Source organism: Electrophorus electricus, chromosome 24, assembly GCF_013358815.1.
Source record: "Electrophorus electricus isolate fEleEle1 chromosome 24, fEleEle1.pri, whole genome shotgun sequence".
Lineage (NCBI taxonomy): Eukaryota > Metazoa > Chordata > Actinopteri > Gymnotiformes > Gymnotidae > Electrophorus > Electrophorus electricus.
Genome location: NC_049558.1, coordinates 9,024,878 through 9,033,965, shown reverse-complemented (window position 1 = coordinate 9,033,965; position 9,088 = coordinate 9,024,878).

Here is a 9,088-nt window from a genome sequence, read left to right as displayed (position 1 = left end):
GTGTCATCAGCATAGCAGTGGAAACTAGCAGTGTTTCCGTATAATGTCACCTAGAGATAGCATATATAAAGAAAAAAAGCAAAGGCCCTAGAATGATCCTTGTGGGACACCATAGCTAACCTTGTTGTATGCTGAGAAGTCTCCATTTACATCAAACAAACTGAAAAGGCTGTTCCCCTAATCCCAACAACATTTTTGAGTCTGTCTAGTAAAATATTGTGATCTACAGTGTCAAATGCTGCACTCAGATCAAGCAATATAAGCAAAGAGACATAACCCTGGTCAGAAGCCAACAACAAGTCATTAACTACTTTAATTAGTGTTGTTTCCATATTGTGATTGGGCATAAACCCTGACTGAAAGTCTTCATGTATCTGGTTCCGAATCAGGTAAGAGCTTAGCTGCTGAGCTACAGCTTTTTCTAGGATCTTGGAAATAAATGGAAGGTTTGTGATCGACCTGTAGTTTGACAGCTGACATGGGTTGATTTATGAACATAGCCAAGGTTTAAGGAGGAGTTTATTAAATTTAGTAAAGGTTACATTTCTTCAGGTAGGATTTTCTGAGGAAAGTGTGTGGGCAGTGAATCTAGTAAGCAAACGGAGGATTTTGAGTGTGACATCAGAGATGTAAGTTCTTGGATTGGTGTAAAGAATTCTACAGTCATTTTTGGCTTCGTTGTTCTGATCCCTAAGTAGCTGCCTGATGTCATGTTAATGCTCTTATTGTTATTTTTAATGTGTTTAATTTTCTGATTGAAGAAATTCATGAACTCATTACTACTATGTGATATTGTAATCTGAGAATTGGTGTCAGTCTTATTGCTAGTTAGATGTGCAATTGGACTAAAAATAAATCTAGGATTATTTTTGTTATTTTCTATTAGGGTCAAGAGAAGCTGTTCGAGTGGTAATAAGTGCTTTTCTATAATTGGGAAGGCTTTCCTTCCATGCAAGCTGGAAGATTACAATCTTAGTGTGGCGCCTTTTACGTTCTATTTATCGACTGTTTTGTTTTAAATTGTGAATGTGATCATGATACCAAGGTACTAATTTTTTGTCCCTCTTTTTCATTTTTAAGCGGAGCAACATCATTGAGTGAGCAGCGGAATACTGATTCTAAGCATTCAGTTATTTGATCAAGTTCTGTGGAGTTTGAGGGTATCCTAGTCAAAAATGTCTGGTAGATTCTCAATAAATCTACGTACAGTAGCTGACGTGATTGTGCATCTGGTATGGTATGGTGCATCTGGTATGGTAGCAAGGCAAGGTTACTATATTGTGGCTCATACATAGTTTAAATTAAATTAGGGAATGGTCTGAGATGACATCTGATTGGGGTAATATAACTATGTTCTCTATGTCTACACTGTATGTCAGGACTAAGTCAAGCGTATGTCCACCAGAGTGTGTGGGTTCTCTTATACATTGGGTGAAACCAGTTGATTCTAATATAGAACTAAAGGCCAATGTCAGAGGGTCTTGTGTACTATCAAAGTGAATATTGAAATTACCAACAATAATGGCTCTTTCTACTAGAGTGAAATATGCAAATTCATTAATAAATTCTGAGTAGGGTCCTGGTGGCCTGTAGATGCTAATTAGCCAATTCTGCTGGTTGACTCCCTCGGAGATGACCCTCTGTGAAGAGAGCAGCATTTTTCGTCCAGAAGGCAATTTTTCAATTTACAATCTTACATTACCAATTGCTCCAGCATTGCATACTGTTTGTGATATTGCTAAATTTATTGTCATTTTTTGGCCATTGCTGCATTTGTCCTTGTATATGCAAGTATTGTTCTTCATGATCTTGAGTTCACAATTCATTTTAATGCAGATTTACATTTACAGCATTTGGCAGACGCTATTATCCAGAGCGATTTACAAAAGTTCTGTAATTTACTCATAGAATATATCCTAGCCCCTAGAGTAGGTAACAGTTCAGGATACCATTGGACTAGAATACTGTTTAAACACAGTGACCAATGCTGATGCCTAGAAATGTAAAACACATATAAGCTCTCTCAGACAACAATAAGTGCAGTAACAAGCAATATCTTACTAGCGTTTCAATTACTCAACATGCAGGATAATACAGGATCAACGGTTATTTAATTATTCCACAAATAGATGGGTTTTCAGTCTACGTTTGAAGACTGCAAGAGACTCTGCTGAGGACGTTTGTTCTACCATCTGGGAGCCAGGACAGAGAACAGTCTTGAGGCTTATATTCCATGAGATTGAAGCATGGTATTTCAAGCCGAGCCGTACTTGAGGTTCAAAGTATTCGAGGTATGAATTGCGCTTTGACCACTGACATCATGTATGGAGGGCCTGGTCAATTTTTGGCTTTGTAGGCAAGTATAAAGGTTTTAAATCTGATCTGGGCAGCTACTGGAAGCCAGTGAAGAGAATGAAGGGAATGCAGCAGTAGAGTGATGTGTGAACTTTAGAAGATTGAAGACCAGTCGTGCTGCTGCATTTTGGATAAGTTGTAGAGGTCTGATGGCTCTTAGAGGAAGACCAGCAAGTAGTGAGTTCCAGTAGTCTAGTTTTGAGATTACAAGAGACTGCATAAGCTCCTGGGCAGGGTCCTCTGAGAGAAAGGGTCAAATCCTTCATGTGCTACAAAGGAGAAATCTGCAAGACCGGGTTGGATTTGAAACATGAGTTGAGTAGATGTGTTTTATTCATTGGACAGTGCCTTGTGTTTATGAGTACATTTGTTATAGCTAATAATTTTTATATTATAGTTTTTAAAAGCAAACTTGGATTATGGATATGTGTTTAGGGATATTCTGAAAAGCAAATAAAATTAGCAGTAGTCGCAATCAGCATGCCAGCATCAGAGTAATGGTAGAATAATTGTTTTCCATGCTGATTTCTGAGATATGACTATTACTAAACTTTACCATGTGGCACATAGGCTACAACATACATGTAGAAAATATAAAATCATATCATGAAAATAATTTAAACTTATAAAAAAACATTCTGTAGCACAATTTAGTGACATAGAAACACGTTAAGTATGCTGGTAAGACGTTACACATATTGATAGCCTGTAGAAAAGTAAAACAAAAAAGAAGAAGAAGAAGAAAAAAGAAACAGAAAACTTTAGAGGTGTGTTGGCCAAGGCACTGTATACCAGGCTGAAATTCTTGTACAAGTCTCCCAATCTGGCCTTATTGCCAGAGCATTTAGTACTCGAAATAGAAAACAATAGAGCAAAGTTCAAAATAGTTCAGAAAGTCATTCAAAAACAATGAAGATAACTGCATATGCAAAGTCCCTTTTTGGGGCCTTTACTGACACCTCTTATCCCTCCAACTTATCTTTTCCCTGTTCACTTCCCCTGAACCCCTGCAGGTAAACCACTCTCAAGCCCCAGAAATTCCAGCTTGCCTGACAACACCACAGGGCAGCAGCTGGAAAGGCTTTCATCTTCAGAAAGCCTCACACTCTCACCCTCAAAAATGTTTTTTGCCCAGAAGCCTCAAGATGAAGAAAGGAAAGTATAAATCATTTTCTCTTTCAGGTCATCGGTAGAATAATTATGGTTTGAATATCTATTTAATTAGATTAATATTTCATGTTCCTTTGTTCTTATTTAAAGTTCTTTTCGATTTAAGAATCTGAAGAAGTCTGGATGATTTTAGGTTATCAGAAATGTACTTGCCTCTTACAGTGCTGCTTTTTATGCTAAGATTGTCCTAACTGTCAAACAGCACTGAAACTTAAAATAAGACCTGACCTAAAAGTTCATCTAATGCTTTTCTTTACTGAGCATTTGGGCGTCTTTCCCTTGTATCTTGAGTGACACTGACAAGCAGCTTCCGTAACACTTCAGTTAATCTCTAGATAATTGCTATCTCTCCAGAAGCAATGCAAATCCCACCCCACACTCAATTCCACCAGACTGAAAAATCACAATGAAGGTCTACCACTCTCACTATCCCAATCATCACCCTTCTCTCTTCCACTGTCTCTCCAGTCATGTGCTGAAGGGCTCAGAATATGTTGTTTGTGTAAGGCTTTAAGATAGGCTGACGGGTCTCGGCTAGTCATACGCTTGTGTCTCACAGTGAGTGTTTGGACTGTAGGGCCATGAGGCAGGATTGCAAGGGTTGGAAGGAGGTGATTTGGGAGGGAATGAGAATGAGAGTGGCCACCATTCTGCCGGTGAAGAGGATTAGCTAAAGCCAGAGGCCACTGTGAAACCAAATACAGATCTGTCAGTATAATCCCCACAAATAGAAAACAGAACTCTCTCTCTCTCTCTCTCTCTCTCTCTCTCTCTCTCTCTCTCTCTCTCTCTCTCTCTCTCTCTCTCTCTCTCTCTCTCTCTCTCTCTCTCTCTCTCTCTCTCCTGCAGAGGTGATGACTGATGAATCAACACAGCAACTGCTCAACTCAGCCTTTCAGAGTGATAAGATAAATTAGTTTGGGAGGGAATTTTTATTTGTGACAAGCGTTTTAAACACAAGCATTTAAACTTGCTTGCTGACAAGCCTTGATGTCAATTTCCTATATTTATTTAGCAGGAAGGTGCTGGTTCTTCACCTTGTTTGTCAGACGGCTGATTAAGGCCACATGTATAAAACAGGCATATGGTGACCTATGAGAAAGTTGGAAAGTTAACAAATCAAACGTCTAAGGGAATGCTACGTATGCACACTAGAAGAAATAAGGCATTCCCAATTGTATTTTTCAGTCCAGCTTTCACAAATATGTATCATAACAGTGGTAGTACTCATTACTACATCAAATGGTTCTAAGACTATTTCATTTTGTGCTCAAATGTTCGGCTGCTTTCTGTATCAGCTCAGCGCAGAGAGGACATGTGCTTTTGCTCAGCTCCACCTGGTCTGCCAGTGCTTTAAGAAACCAGTGGGGTGCAGGGGCATACACATTTAAAGCATCTTGAACAATCTAGACATGATGAGATGAGTGGAGGAGAATGACCCCCCCCGCCCAGTTTCTCCACCGAAACACTCCCCCCACTTCTACTCCAAACCTTTACTGTTTTGACTGAGGGTCTCTTCTCCTTAGAAGACAGTTTTTACTGGATCCTTCAGTGGAGCTGCCCTGCTGTTTCCCACCTCGGTGGCTTCAAAAGGGGCCACCTGCTTGGCACAGAGCAGGCAACATGCGAAATAAATATTACCCTAACCTCTGCCTCCAGCTAGCAAATGCTGTGCTTAAGTGAAGTGGAGCAACGCAAAATCATGACAATAGGAGATGAAAGACTAGATCGGGGAAGGGATGGAATTTAATTTTGAAAAAATCCTTGAAAGGAAGAGGCTTCTTGTGTGCTATGCAAAACTGTAGACTGAGGCAGAGCATGTGACTGTCCACTATAGTTCAGGGAAAGTCGGTAATGGCTGTTTTGTGCTGAAACTTGCGTCTCCTTTGAGTTGCTGTCATGCTCTAACCTGCAGCTGCTGTGATGTGTGTCTGAGTAGAAGGGATCAAGAGACAGATATCAGAGAACAGTGTATGCATGTAGGAGGTAGATTTGAGAAAAAAAAAGAGTAACAACTGAAGGCACAAAACCTCACTCTGTGGAGAAGAAAAAGATGGCTGCTTTGTCTCACACATTATCAGACAACTTGAAAAAGGGTGGGTTGAGATTAAGTGGTCAGAGTGAAGTTGGGACTTCTTTAAACTGTTGTTTTGTAACTATCTGGCTATATTGTGACTCAAGTCTTCCAGAGTGTTAATGATAATGGTCTTTGATTATCCCCATTTCAAACACTGATTACACTGTTGGCTGTGTTTTCTGAAAGCATTTGGCACCAAAACTGATCAAAGTATTTTCACTAAACAACTGCAATCTCTTGGTTTCTCTTTAAAGAGCAGTCATAGAATTGGTTCTAGCAGAAACCTTAGCAGTTAAGGCCATTCAGTAAAAGGGCCTCTCACAGCTGTGGATCTAAATGAGGAGAGGCCATGATTGTGGCCTCAGCCCTGTTAAACACACCAAACTCAGTTACTACCAAATAACCAATGCAATCACACTCCTGCTGTTCTTACATGCATATGTCTATGTGTGCCTGTATGTACAGCAACCTAACTGAAGTCTACAAATGTGCCTGTGTGTGTCTTTGGGAGGGAGGGAAAAAAATCAGTGTCGGACCTCAGACTCCTGTTATGCTTAAGTTCCCCTGGTCAAAAGCTTCTCAGTGTGCCTATCCAGGCCAGTCCTGTCAGCCAGTGCCCAGTGTTTACTGCACTAGTTCACAAGGGCCACCAAAGCTGGAACAAAGGGGGGTCTGTTCCTATTGTCCTTCCCAGAATAGCAGCCCTCTGCTGGGCTGAGAGCAGGACTGTGGGGCCCCTGGCTCCCTCATCTAGGGATAGAGGACAGTTTTAACTGAAACCATGTTCCTTCTTTTCAAGTCCTCAATCAGAAAGGCCGCCTCAGTATAAACACCTGTGGCGATTCACTGATTCTATCGGGGGGGAGCCGGAAAGCTCTGTTTATATGTTACAGGCTATGAAAGGCATTTAACAGCATTACAGCACCAAATGGATTACAGAATGAGTAACTGGAAGAATAAACTGTTGCACAATGTGTCTGTTTAAAAGGCCACATTAAAAGGTGTAGTGTACAGAGTGGCTCCAACATCGTCTCAGGCCCCCCTCTGTACCAGTGGTGACGGAAACAACATTGAGTGTGCTTACATGTACTCAATAATATGATAACTGCAGAAAATCAGATTTTGCCAGTAATATGAACAACTTGTTTACATGCACTTGGGTATTCAGATAATGAGAAAGCACCGGGTTTACATGAGTCAGTAATCTGACTTCTACTTTGCAAACAGCCAATAATCTCACAGAATAATGTGACATAAACTTCAAACTTTCTGCCGCAGGTTTTTGTAAACACAAATCCACTTTACTGGCAAATATGGATTTTTTATGGTTATTATTGGTTACTAAAAATGCACAATTCAAATTCTTAAACTCCTCGAACATATACTGCATTTCAGAGTCTTCGCAAATGTGTTTTATAGGCATTTTGAGGGTGCTGCATTTAATTCTGCTAGCTGCTTCTGGTACAGTGCCGGTTATGTTTGCATGCGTGTGCAGACTGAGAAAGCTGAAAGAAATCAGAGTAAGGATATACATATGCTGACAAAATCAGATTACTGAGCTAAAATCCAGCTTTCTTTATCAGATTTCTAAATTTGATTTCTAGGCCATACCCCAATCTAACAAATCAGAGTATGCAGTTAACATATGTAATATCATTTTAAAATAAATTTTAAATAATGTATATTGATACTTTTGTAAACTACAATTAATATTTTGAACTAACAAACTTTTTTATAGTGGAACTGTATAGTCAACTTCCATGTTTGTAGTACAGCGTCCCTTACACTTTAAAGCAAGAAATGGATTCTTGTTACAGTGTCTTCAATGTTACAGTGGTCAGCTTCCATATGGTGTAGGTTTATTCATTTTTACATTAAAAAAGTTAGGTTATCTGACTCAATGAAGCATGCATTTTTAAAAGTTACATTGAATGCAATATAAGGCAGGTGTATGAGGATGTAAGCATGTATTTATGAGAAGGATTTGGAGCAAAATAGCTTACTAGCTAGGTTACCTTTGAGGACTGAGTGCAAAATTAATAAAGCATACATCAAACCCCAAACATGTATGGTGGATCAATTACATTTGGGGTAAGTGACTAGATTTTTTTTTAAAAATTTGCCAAAGCATCTAAACCTTTAAGCCAAACTTTTGCCCTCATAAACCCTTATGGAAAATGCTGTAAAAAATTAGAATAGTAAAGATTAAAAATAAATGGTTTGCATGCATTTTTTTTTTACTTTTTCTTTTTTAGGTAACAGAAACTTCAGAGTGAATTATAGTTTTTTACATTCGTCGTCACATAGTCTCAATACTATGTCCGCTTTTTTAAAAACACTTAACACATTCACCATATCAATAGACTTTGTGAACTAAACTGTATATATGTTTGTATTGGTTTAATTTAAAAGGTATTCCATCATCATTTCTTCCAGAATTAATAAATACCTCAGTCACTGTACAGCTACAGCACATTTTGTAGACATTTAGATACACTGTTCAAAACTGTTAACTTTCAGTTCATAACCCAACAAAATTCTGATCACTGTGGATGGAAGTATGTTGCATTTTGACAGACAAGTGAGAATATACATTTGAAGTACATAAAACAGATTATTCAGATTTTAGCAGAAAGTTTATTCCATTTACTCAGTTGGGTTTTTGGGTTTTTTTGCAGCCATGGTACCATCAATATAAAAGAGGTCAAACTTGCATTGAAATGTGCATGCATATAGACAAATGTAGACATAGTTGTCACTGAAGAACTTTTTCTATTACTGCAGTACATGTCCTGCTTAAATTCCTGGCTGTCACTTCAGCCATCAACCTACCTAAGTGTTTTTGTTTGTGCCTTGTTACCATATATTCAGTGTGATGTTGATGAAAATCTATAGCCAAATGCAATGGACAGGATGTATGGACCAAGCTTACTCAAGACTACTGATGATAGGCAGACAAATGTGTGAATTACTGTATATAGTGAAAATATTGATTTGGTATTACTGTATTTGTTATTGATTCTATATATTTATCTTTTCTGACCTACAGTATATTGCACTGTGAAAACAAATGGAAGTGCATTTTGCACTAAAGATTAACTGATGTGCTGAGATGGGGGTGTTTCAAACGCATACTGTGTGAAGAGTTTTGAATAAGTTGACATGGTGTTGAGACAAGTGTGAAAACCAAAAAAAAGTAGTATGAAATTAACTAAAGTGTTTAAGAGGTGCTGAGGCCATAGCGGTGGGTGGAGATGGCTGCACCCAACAGCTTTCTGACAAATGAGCCCAAGTACTTTTTAGTCAGAATGTGCTGTTTACAGTCCCCACACCCTCTCTCTCTCTGTCTCTCTCTCTCTCTCTCTCTCTCTCTCTCTCTGTCTGTCTGTCTGTCTGTCTCTCTCTCTCTCTCTCGCTGTGTGTGTGTGTGTGTGTGTGTGTGTGTGTGTGTGTGTGTGTGTGTGTGTGTGTGTGTGTGTGTGTGTG